The sequence below is a fragment of the Schistocerca cancellata genome, chromosome 9 (genome assembly GCF_023864275.1).
Source record: "Schistocerca cancellata isolate TAMUIC-IGC-003103 chromosome 9, iqSchCanc2.1, whole genome shotgun sequence".
NCBI classification, from domain to species: domain Eukaryota; kingdom Metazoa; phylum Arthropoda; class Insecta; order Orthoptera; family Acrididae; genus Schistocerca; species Schistocerca cancellata.
The window spans coordinates 223,629,118-223,642,486 of NC_064634.1; positions in this window are offsets into that span (position 1 = coordinate 223,629,118).

The following is a 13,369-nucleotide window of genomic DNA, read 5'->3' on the forward strand; positions in this document are numbered from 1 at the left end:
CTACAAATCCATGATGCGCCCCATCCTTTGTTATGCTAGCATCACTTGGATTTCCGCCCCTCCCCGGTCTATAAAGCCCTCCAAATCCTCGAACGCCATGCACTCAGCCTCGCCTTCCGCATCCGCCTTCTGTCCCCCATGCGCATCCTGTACGACCTCATCCCCTTCCCCCACCTTCTTCTTTTCCTTGAACACATCCGCACACTATATATTGTCTGCCGCCTTGATCCCCCTCACCCCCTGGTGTCTCTCTTCCTCTCCACTCCCAACCAGTTGCCGCGCCTTTACCATTGTGTCCCTCCCTCTCTCCATCTCCACACCCTCCATCTCCTTTCCCAACACAACTTCCACCATCTACCCCTACCGGATGATGAGCTTTGCCCTGACATCTACCCTTCCTACTAACTCTAACCCCCTTTTCCTGCCTCCTTCTCAGGGCCCCCTCTCCTCCCCCTCCCTCCTTCTGAGCGGCTTTCCCCTCCTACTCCCCCTCCATCTCTTGTGCCTCCTTTCAGTGTCTCTGAACTCCCTACTACCCTGTCTTCCCTTTTCCTCTCCCGCCCCACGTGTCTCCTGCCTCTTCATGAACCCACGGTTGCCCCTCCTCTCTTCATCCCGCCACTTCCTCAGCTGCCCAATCCTCTCTGACCTTTCCCTCGGCAGGTCCCACCTGGTAGTTTTACTCTTCGTCGTGTGTGCTCCAAGTGAGTTTTAAGTGTGTTGTTTCGGAGTGTTTTTAATACTGTGGCCCACTTTTAACCTGTGCATGCGCATTCAGTGTCTTCTCTGTGTTTCAAGAATCGCCAACAGTGTTTTTTAACTTTCTGGTGACTTTTTTAACTGTCCCCCATGAATGTCTACATGTCCATGTCTTTTTCCGTCCATTTTCTCCCCTTTGTTTTATGTTCCCTTTTTTTATCTCCTTATGTATGTATCATTTTATTCTTGTTTTAGTTGTCGTGTCTCTCGGCTGAAGAGTGGCGGATTGTGCCGCTGACAGCCCTCCCCTGCCCATATGGGGCAGGGGAATGAAATCACAATAAAGAAAAAAAATGAGGTCTCTTCAGTTCCGGCGTGATTGTGCACTCAATCTCACCTGAAGATGGCGGCCAGATGGTCTGCCGAAATATCGTGTTGTCGTCAGGACGATGGAACCTGGCTGAAAAACGCGTGAAAATCATCATCAGTATTTGATATGCCGGGAAAATCTACGCTATCACAGCTGAGAGTATAGTAGGAAAGGCCATATTTGCTTTTGCACAGATTGTGTGGTTGATGAAGAGACTGTCCGAAAGCGCACATTTTGCCAGTTGAATAAATACATAAATTACATTTATCATTAAGTTCTTTGGTTTGTGATGATGATGAGGACGACAAGAACAACACACAGAGGGCAGACGAAATCCCAAACCAAGCCAGGAATCGAACCCGGGACCCCATATTTATCATTATAATAAATGTTTGGATATCAATGGAACGAGTGTCGATCATAGATCACAGCGTCCTGATTTGGTACTTTCTGAAGTTTTTTCTACGATTGTTACATCAAATGACTTTGTTTTAAAACCCCTGCGAATGGCTGACGGTCTACCATCGCACGACAATCTTATTAGAGGGGTGTCGCAGCGACGACGTTCTTCATTGTGCAGGTACTCGGCCATTCTGAGCTTTACCCAACCCTTCAGCGGCGTGAGGGAGTGGAGAACGCTACACTCCGTCGACATTCTGCATCGGGGGTCGGCGACGACAGAGTAAGACGCGGCGTGGGTGCTAAGGAGACATGACCGCTATTTAACAGCGAGGTATGACCGCTAGTCAGAGTTAGCCTGGATTTATAAACAGTGCTTCTACCTTTCACTTATCACTTTCGACTCGTAGAGCGACTTAGCCACAATGCCGCGAAGAAGAAGAGAAGCAAATTAAATGAAAATTCACGGCGTTGAGAGTTATGTCGTGACATCTCTACGATTACAAAATACACTACTGGCCGTTAAAATTGCTACACCATGAAGATGACGTGCTACGGACTCGAAATTTAACCGACAGGAAGAAGATGCTGTGTTATGCAAATGATTAGCTTTTCAGAGAATTCACACAAGGTTGGCGCCGGTGGCGACACCTACAACGTGTTGACATGAGGAAAGTTTCCAACCGATTTCTCATACACAAACAGCAGTTGACTGGCGTTGCCTGGTGAAACGTTGTTGTGATGCCTCGTGTAAGGAGGACAAATGCGTACCATCACGTTTCCGACTTTGATAAAGGTCGGATTGTAGCCTATCGCGATTGCGGTTTATCGTATCGCGACTTTGCTGCTCGCGTTGGTCGAGATACAATGACTGTTAGCACAATATGGAATCGGTGGGTTCAGGAGGGTAATACGAAACGCTGGGCTCGATCCAAACGGCCTCGTATCACTAGCAGACGAGATGACAGGCATCTTATCCGCATGGCTGTAACGGATCGTGCAGCCACATCTCGATCCATGAGTGAACGGATGGGGACGTTTCCAAGACAACAACCATCTGCACGAACAGTTCGACGACGTTTGCAGCAGCATGGACTATCAGCTTGGAGACCATGGCTGCGGTTACCCTGCGATGATGTACTCAACGACGAACCGGGGCGCACGAATGGCAAAACGTCATTTTTTCGGACGAATCCAGGTTTTGTTTACAGCATCATGATGGTTGCATCCGTGTTTGGTGACATCGCGGTGAACACACATTGGAAGCGTGTATTCGTCATCGCCATACTGGCGTATCATCTGGCGTGATGGTAATGGGGTGTCATTGGTTACACGTCTCGGTCACCTCTTGTTCGCACTGACGGCACTTTGAAAAGTGGATGTTAAATTTCAGATGTGTTACGACCCGTGGCTCTACCCTTCATTCGATCCCTGCGAAACCCTACATTTCAGCAGGATAATGCACGACCGTATGTTGTAGGCCAGCACATTCTCCAGATCTCTCACCAATTGAAAACGTCTGGTCAATGGTGGCCGAGCAACTGGATCGTCACAATACGCCAGACACCACTCTTGATGAACTGTGCTATCGTGTTGAAGCTGCATGGGCAGCTGTATCTGTATACGCCACCCAAGCTCTGTTTGGCTCAATGCCCGGGTGTATCAAGGCTGTTATTACGGCCAGAGGTGGTTGTTGTGGGTACTGATATCTCAGGATCTATGCACCCAAATTGCGTGAAAATGTAATCACATGTCAGTTCTAGTATAATATATTTGTCCAATGAATACCCGTTTATCATCTGCATTTCTTCTTGGCGTAGCAATTTTAATGGCCAGTAGTGTAGAATCAGATGTACAAAGAAATCGGCAATATGAGCTCACTTATCAGATTGACTGACCCTCGCCTGGCCCTAAGTCGGGCACTGATTCAGTAGGGAAGCGAGTCGTAAGGCCGTTGTAGCCTCTCCTATGGTAACGTGGTTCACGAGTGCTACAGCTGCTCCTTGATATTCAGGACACTACCACTGGGACGGGTTTGGTGACCGAGTGGGTCTCACACACTTCCTGTGGGACACAGATCCGAGGGGATGGGGGGGGGAGAGATTCTTGCTAGGCGTGTGAGTACCTGGACGTGATACAAAAAGCTCACAGAGGCACGTTCAGTGGACGAGCAATGTCCTTTTGAAAAATGGCTTCACGATACTGTCGCATGAACCACAACATACGAGGACGATGGATATTCATCAAAATTTTGTACGTGGCTGCACGTTCAGAGACCGTAAATAGTTGCAATTAAAAGAAAACAGCCCTCGGTCACTAATTTTTAAGGAATTAACCGGGTTTAAACACTCCTAGCAGGTTGAAACCCGGTTAATTCATTACAAATTAGTGACCGAGGGCTGTTTTCTTTTACCTATGTATAGTCATCATTTGGAATTGCTAATCCTTGTGTGTACCGTGTTTGCAGTTAAAATTGTAGGATGTAAAAAAAATGGTTCAAATGGCTCTGAGCACTATGGGACTCAACATCTTAGGTCATAAGTCCCTTGAACTTAGAACTACTTAAACCTAACTAACCTAAGGGCATCACACACACCCATGCCCGAGGCAGGATTCGAACCTGCGACCGTAGCAGTCCCGCGGTTCCGGACTGCAGTGCCAGAACCGCTAGACCACCGCGGCCGGCTGTAGGATGTAAGGTTCTCCGGTTACGCAAAACACAATTTTTTCAAGCTCCATACATGTTTCGGCATCACTCTGCCATCATCAGTGGGTTTCCGTTTCATTTAATCTGTAATGTGAACATTTTTACCAAACGAATACAAAGTTATGTGGATATTAATTCAAACAATAATTCGTTTCTTTTTGTTAATACCTGTAGACTCGGTGTGCGTGATTTTTTACATGTAGCTTGTCATCTGCAACCAAACGATGTTGAGAAATTTTGTTGGAAGTTAGCCTATCATCTAAACGTAAATAAGGTTGCCGTGGTTTTCTGCGCCTATATTCGTTATTACTTGCGTTTTCGTGTGGAAAGCCCTTTTATTGTCAGCATCGTGGTGAGGTTTTGTGATGCACACGTAAATAGAACACGTATTTTCACTAATAAGGTCGTAAAGGCACTTTGCACTTCACCAAAACACAGTGTATTTGTGGTTGTTGTGTGTCCCAGCCCAGTCAGTGTTCATTTGTTCACCAGTGAGTTCGGCGCCAAATTAGAATTTTATTTACATTTTACCTTTATGTGTGTGTGTGTGGGGGGGGGGGGGGGGAGGGGGAGAGAATATAATAACTAATACACAAGTGGTCCTGAAAAATCACGTACACCAAGTGTAAAAGTATTGACAAAAAGAAACGAATTATTGTCTGAACTAAATATCCACATGATTTTGTAATAACTTAGTAAAAATCTTAACATTGCAGATTAAATAAAACGGAAACCCACTGATGATGGGACAGTGGTGCTGAGACATGTTTGGGAACTTGAGAAAACGGTGTTTCACAGAACTGGCGGAGGACGTTGTATGTCGGTGACCGAACGACTTGCTGTCAGAGGGCTGTCGTTTACTACCAGGCGTGACTTGAAGTCATATATCCGATGGTTCTCAACATCACAGTGCCAGGAATAACAATAGTGTGCTTCTATAACACACTGGAAGAATGACATCTCACCCAAGATAGCCGTCATACTGTTCCATTAAGTTTCGGGTGTGCAGCCGCACACCCGAAACTTAATGGAACAGTCTTTGCGCCGCCAAAACCTGAAGATTCACAGCCGTCATACTCTTCAACAATGGTCATCGACGATGGTGCACAGCCGCGATTCAGCCGCATCCCAGCCTTCCAGTCACAGCACTAGTCCAACGCTGCCGTTTGTGCTCTAGTTTTAAAGGGCGCCTAAGGGAGAATAATTCCATAGTTCAGCAGCTGCTAGGCTCCAAATAATGTTACGGGACGGCAGGCGCAGATGTTATGCTGTGCCTGGTGCGAAAAATGGTCGACTGGTACATCGGACACGAGTATGCCTGTCCTCACATTACCTTGTAGCACAAAAAAAAGAAGGAAGTTTAGGGTTTAACGTCAGGTCGACATCGATATCATCAGAGATGGATCACAAGTTCGAAACGTATCAGGAGTGGAGGAGGAAATCACCCATGCCCAGGAGAAGGAACTATCCCAGCATTTGCCTGGATGCCCGTACGTGGATTTGAACCATCGTCCTCCAAGTGAGTCGAGTGTGCTAACCACCAAACTCGCTCGGTTCATACAGTGCATTATCGGGCCACATCCGAGTGCACCAAAATCTGGATTCTGCTCGATTGGACGAGCTGGCGAAATGAAGACACAATGAGGCCTCTTTCGAGCACTGCCAAGTGCTGATAATGCTGTTTCCTACAAGTACCCTTGTCCTTCAGTGATCACTCAGCAACTCACGCTTTTAACGCTCCTTCTATACCCTGCCAGGCCTGGCAATAAGAACACACACTGGCGTGCAACTTTAATCATTTATATACCAGTCTATGGTGCGCACATGAGCAAAGTGACAAATCACAGCCGGCCATATTGTCTGGGTGCTTCACTTTTTTTTGCTCAGGCAGCGTTTCTAAGTGTTTAGTGTGCCAAATTAGTGACAATCGCTATGAAATCGAGTATTATAATAATAAACTTTTGCAAGTTTTATAGGCGTTCAAGCAGCAACGTGTTTGAACACACATCAAAAAAGTTCTCACCACCCCTGTACCCCACTCCTGAAGACAGACGTTGACTGTGGATATTGTATCACAGACACAGTCCCTTTCCCCCCCTGGGGGTCCGGGGGTAAGAATAGGCCCGAGGTATTCCTGCCCGTCGTAAGAGGCGATTAAAAGGAGTTTCACACGTTTCGGCCTTTATGTGATGGTCCCCTGTAGAGTTTGACCGGCATTCTTCAAAATTTTTTCGAAGAGCGACCCTATAGGGGAAGGGTGCCTTACATTGTGCATCGTGTCCGTCTTGCATTGAGATCTTTAGCCCACTCTCTCGTCGTCGCATTTCGGTCCCGCTCATTCTCCATCTCTTGGGCGAGGACACCTTCTTGGGTGCGTTTTCCACCATGCACTATGCAGTGTCGCTTTCTGCGTCGACGATGACCGTGGACTTCTTGGCACCCGATATCCAGCGCGGTAGCCAGTGCATTGTGGTGGCGCCGCCATGTACCCTGTTAGTTCAGCCTCCTGACCACACAGGGATCGCTCAGCTGATGCCTGCGCTGTTGAACTCCCCCGTATGCCAAGGGGCAAATGCCCATCCCCCTGGGGCATCGGGACTCCCAGCAATGGCCATCCTACCAGGTCCAGTCTCTAAGCGTTCACGAGCTCAATTCAGCGCACTCAAGTACGACCCCAAATCGTTCCCCTCCATGACCACGCCGTGGGAGGAACGCCAGGCTAAGGATGGCAGTGAAGCTTTTTCACCCCGGTACCCTGTATGTTCGAGAGCTGATGAGGAACCTTTTATGACGATGAAGCTTCAGTTTTTTGTTGAGCATTTAGAGGACAAGTTTGAATTGGTGGAGGGATTCTCAAAAATGAGATATGGGTCAGTCTTGATCAAAACAGCATCCTCTGCCCAGTCACGGACGTTACTCGTTTGTGACAAGTTGGGGGATGTTTCTGTAACCATAAGAGCTTAGATATTGTCCAGGGTATTGATGTGTCAACGCCAGCATGGATTTCAATTTATACACAATAAACACAATAACACAAGCTCAGCACAATAGGTTGTGGGGTGGTAGGACTGGAACAAACGACACATCATGCAATCACCATCGACAGTTGCACTGAAGCCGGCCGGAGTGGCCGAGCGGTTAAAGGCACTACAGTCTGGAACCGCACGACCGCTACGGTCGCAGGTTCGAATCCTGCTTCGGGCATGGATGTGTGTGATGTCCTTAGGTTAGTTAGGTTTAAGTAGTTCTAAGTTCTAGGGGACTTATGACCACAGTAGTTGAGTCCCATAGTGCTCAGAGCCATTTGAACCATTTAGTTGCACTGAACATTTATTTGGCACATTTAAACGAGACAAATAACAAATAAAACCAGCAACACATTTTTAAAATTACCATTTAGGTGAGAGTAAGTTGCTTCAAAATTTAAACATTCATAAACAACGGCACTTATGGCCTATTACACATGTAGTGAAATCAGTTAAAATTATTTACTCAAAACTGATGAAATTGAAGAACAAGTTACTAAAATTTAACGAAGAAATTAAGCCGTGCGTGGGTCGTGTTCCTGCCATTATGTATTTTACACCCTGTTTTTAATGTACTTCCTCCTCACTAAGTTAATTTAAATTATTACTGTCACTGAGTTTCTGCTTTGCCTGACCATGAGCGGTGCTAATAGCGCATATCGATATATCCCCTATCCTAGTATCTTTGCTGGACTGCTGTTACTTCCCGTTCGTTGTCTGTCGTAAGCATTTCGGGTCCCGAATTCGGGCTGCCAGTCAGTTGGAACACGTCTGGAGCGCAGTTCGGACCTGCCAGCCGGGGAGTTGCAATGCGGCGCTAGTGCATTCGGGTTGGAGCAGCAGTGAGGTCTGCGTCGACATGACTCGCCCGACCACTGCCACCACGCATCACTTGAGCTGGGCCGTGGTCTTGGTGGATCATCGGTCAGTCGTCCTATCGGACGACGCGTTTTGGCTCGCTGATCGTTCATGTGTTGGCTGTGTGTGCGTAAATCGACTCCCGATTTGTCTTCATGCGTGCTTAGTTACTGTTGGGTATCGTTTAGGTCTTTGTGCAAGTGTTTGTCAGGTTGTGTGTGTAGTTGGTGTTATTTCCACTGACGACTATTTTAGATGTTGTTGACATTCTGAGGACAGTCGACCGGTTGCTGCGGACCAGAGAAGTTGTCTCCGCGCGGTGCAGTCGGCTGGGACTGCTGGCGGTCCCTGCGCAGTGTCGGAGCGTGTTAGGAGCTGTCCAACCGCTAAGAGCTTCGTGGTTCAATGTCCCAGAACGTCGAGTAGTGGTTTCAGGTGCCGAAGCCACGTCCATTCATGTTGTCTGGTTCGTTTCGGTGGTTCGCTGTTGGGGTGGTTTTCCTGTGAGCAACACCGAGGGTTTGTATTGCTGAAATTTAGCCGCCATGCGGTGGAATTAACTATATTGGTTGACTACAATTCGAGTGCACCAGCGGAATTTTCTGCCTTGTGGCCGTTAGTGTTCCAGTTACCTGCCCTGGCCAATAACGTAATTTCAGGCAGTGTCCTTTCCTCACCTGTTGTTGCTGTCCAACACAGTGTGTAATTTTGACAGATTAATACATATATTTGATTGTGGATAACCACGCCTGTAACATTTTGTGTTTGAATTCTCATGTACCGATTGGTAGCAAGAAAGTCGTTTGTCGGTCGGTCTGTGGCTGTTGCCTCGTTGGGTTCCGATGAATTAAGTGTATTTGGGCTCACTACCTGCTTCACCTATGGGAACGAGGGCAGACCGACCCCGTGGAGGCTTCTGACTGCTGTCTTTACTGTCTTTCTCACCGGTGTTTAATTGTCTATTTATGGTGTATCATAGCCAATGATTAAAAAGTCTTGGTTTTACTGTGATTATATATGTAAATTTGAATACCGGCAAGTGGATATTTGCTGAAAGATTATTGCCGTTGTGTTGTCTTTTCTTTTACTGAGGTTTCAGCTACTTAAAACTTAAGGCTTATGATTATATTTTTTTAAAATTTTGGAAAATTAACTGTGGACCTTGTTCTTAAAATTAACTTTCAAGCTTAAACATTGCGGCCGTCTGCCTTTGAAAGTTTATGGTAATTTATTTTAAAATCTTGATAATTTTATTGTGGGCCTTTAGCCGTTTGTATTCCATCTTGTTTATGTTTGTCTATCCACCCTTGCCTTGAGGCTTTCAGCCTAGTTATATACGGGGTGAGTCACCTAACGTTACCGCTGGATATATTTCGTAAACCACATCAAATACTGACGAACCGATTCCACAGACCGAACGTGAGGAGAGGGGCTAGTGTTACTGTTTAATACAAACCATAAAAAATGCACGGAAGTATATTTTTAACACAAAACTACGTTTTTTTAAAAATGGTTCAAATGGCTCTGAGCACTATGGGACTCAACTACTGTGGTCATCAGTCCCCTGGAACTTAGAACTATTTAAACCTAACTAACCTAAGGATATCACACACACCCATGCCCGAGGCAGGATTCGAACCTGCGACCGTAGTAGCAGCGCGATTCCGGACTGGAGCGCCTAGAACCGCACGGCCACCGCGGCCGGCTACGTTTTTTTAAATGGAACCACGTTAGTTTTGTTAGCACATCGGAACATATAAACAAATACGTAATCAGTGCCGTTTGTTGCATTGTAAAATGTTAATTACATCCGGAGATATTGTAACCTAAAGTTTACGCTTGAAACCTCCGACGTTCAGTTGCGTGTTGTAACAAACACGGGCCACGGTCGGCGAGCAGCATCTGCAGGGTCATGTTTACGATGACGACCATGTTTACGAGTGTGGCTGTAGTGCACTGTTGTGGTTTGGTCTAGCTGTCGCAGTGTCCGCATGTAGCGCTTGCTGCTATTGTTATTCTGCATTCGTCTCCGCACGCAACCCAACTGTAGTACACCGTGTCACCAGACGTCTGTGATAGTGTAGTGTTGTAGGAACTGTGACCCTGGTGTATTCGAACTCTGAAAAGGCGGAGATGATATCTATGGTGAGTGTCGACGAAATGCAGCTGAAGCCTGCAGGGTGTATGCAGAACGGTACTCGGACAGAGAGCATCCAACGTGCCGCACATTGCAAAACATCTACCGCCAACTGTATGCAACAGGTATGATCGTAGCACGGAAACGGGTCCGTAACACGCCCTTCACAGGAGAAGCGGGTGCAGTTGGTGTGTTAGCTGCTGTTGCCATGAACCCACACATGAGTACACGGGACATTGCGAGAGGTGGTGGACTGAGTCAAAGTAGTGTCATGCGCATACTGCATCGTCACCGCTTTCACCAGTTTCATGTGTCGCTACATCAGCAATTACATGGTGATGACTTTAATCATCGAGTGCAGTTCTGTCAATGGGCATTAACAGAGAATGCGTTGCAGTTCTACCTGTTTACCGATGAAGCGGGTTTCACAAACCACGGGGCAGTGAATCTACGGAACATGCATTACTCGTCCATGGACAATCCCCGCTGGCTCAGACAGGTAGAGCGACAGCGACCGTGGACTGTAAATGTATGGTGCGGAATCATTGGCGACCACCTCATTGGTACTCACTTCATTGCAGGGGCCCAAACAGCTGCAACATACATCGCGTTTCTACAGAATGATCTGCCAACGTTGCTCGAAAATGTCCCACTGGAAACGCGTCGACGTATGTGGTATCAGCATGATGGTGCACCTGCACATTCCGCAATTAACAATAGGCTGACCGTTGACAGGATGTTCGACGGGCGTTTCATAGGACGTGGAGGTCGCATAAATTGGCCAGCCCGTTCTCCTGATCTTACACCTCTGGACTTCTTTCTGTGGCGTACGTTAAAGGAGAATGTGTACCGTGATGTGCTTACAACCCCAGAGGATATGAAACAACGTATTGTGGCAGCCTGCGGCGACATTACACCAGATGCACTGCGGCGTGTACGACATTCATTAAGCCAGAGATTGCAATTGTGTGCAGCAAATGATGGCCACCACATTGAACATCTATTGGCCTGACATGTCGGGACACACTCTATTCCACTCCGTAATTGAAAACGGAAACCAGTGTGTACGTGTACCTCACCCCTCATGGTAATGTACATGTGCGTCAGTGAAAAAGACCAATAAAACGGTGTTAGCATGTGGACGTAATGTGCTGTTCCAGTCTCTTCTGTACCTAAGGTCCATCACCGTTCCCTTTGGATTCCTACGTAATTCGGTGCTCTCCGATACACACGATCGAACAGCGGAGGAGTGGTACTCAAGCGTCAACTTTAGGTTACAATATCTCCGGATGTAATTAGCGTTTTACAATGCAACAAACGGCACTGATTACGTATTTGTTTATATGTTCAGATGTGCTAACAAAACTAAGGGGGTTCCATTTAAAAACACGTAGGTTTGTGTTAAAAACATACTTCCGTGCATTTTTTTATGGTTTGCATTAACCAATGACACTAGCCCCTCTCCTCACGTTCGGTCTGTGGAATCGATTCGTCAGTATTTGATGTGGTTTACGAAATATATCCAGCGGTAATGTTAGGTGACTCACCCTGTATATATATATATATATATATATATATATATATATATATATATATATATATATATATATATATACAGGGTGTTACAAAAAGGTACGGCCAAACTCTCAGGAAACATTCCTCAAACACAAAGAAAGAAAATATGTTGTGTGGACATGTGTCCAGAAACGCTTAGAGCTCATTTTATTACTTCTCTTCAAATCACATTAATCATGGAATGGAAACACATAGCAACAGAACGTACCAGCGTGACTTCAAACACTTTGTTAAAGGAAATGTTCAAAATGTCCTCCATTAGAGAGGGTACATGCATCCACCCTCCGTCGCATGGAATCCCTGATGCGCTGATGCAGCCCTGGAGAATGGCGTATTGTATCACAGCCGTCCACAATACGAGCACGAAGAGTCTCTACATTTGGTACAGGGGTTGCGTAGACAAGAGCTTTCAAATGCCCCCAGAAATGAAAGTCAAGAGGGTTGAGGTCAGGAGAGCGTGGAGGCCATGGAATTGGTCTGCCTCTACCAATCAATCGGTCACCGAATCTGTTGTTGAGAAGCGTACGAACACTTCGACTGAAATGTGCAGGAGCTCAATGGTGCATGAACCACATGTTGTGTCGTACTTGTAAAGGTACATGTTCTAGCAGCACAGGTAGAGTATCCCGTATGAAATCATGACGGTGAATCGAGGAAGTACAGTACATACTGACGAAACTAGAATGAGCTCTAACATGGAAATTAAGCGTTTCCGGACACATGTCCACATAACATCTTTTCCTTATTTGTGTGTGAGGAATGGCTCTGGCTCTGAGCACTATGGGACTTAACTTCTAAGATCATCAGTCCCCTAGAACTTAGAACTACTTAAACCTAACTAACCTAAGGACATCACATACATCCATACCCGAGGCAGGATTAGTACCTGTGACCGTAGCGGTGGCGCGGTTCCACACTGTAGCGCCTAGAACGGCTCGACCACATCGGCCGGCCTGTGAGGAATGTTTCCTGAAAGTTTGGCCGTACCTTTTTGTAACACCCTGTATATAAATTGTTTTATTTGCAATTTTATCTGCATTTTACCTTCTTGCCTTTAAGATTACTTCTTTGGAGGCCTTCAGCCGTGATTGAATTTCATTTTGAAATTTGTAGTTGTACAGGTTCGGCTATGTGCCGTTTTGGTTTAAAGGTGTTATTAAATTATAACAACTTACAATTTTAAGTGAAACTGATTTTTCCCTTTCCACAACCCTAATCACCTGTTCCGCCATGTGGTTATAGCGGGTGTATCAGAAATGTAGTCTTTCGTTACTGCAGTGATTGGTATTACCAAAGTAATTCAGAGTACAGGCAATAACAAATCAAATACCATGGCACACAACGAAGTTACTTAAATGGCAGGCACCATACAATGTAGGATATTAAATTTCATGTGACCTCAGTAACAGTAATATTATTGCAATTCACAGCAAAATATATCCAGGAAAATTTTATCCATGTATATCTATAGCAATTGGCAAGCTTAACTCCGTTGTGTGATATAAATACAACAACCTGGCGGCAATTAGACAGGGACCAGCCAAAATGTTTTCAGTTGCGGTTAACACTGACAGTAGCAATCTACTAACAGAATGTAT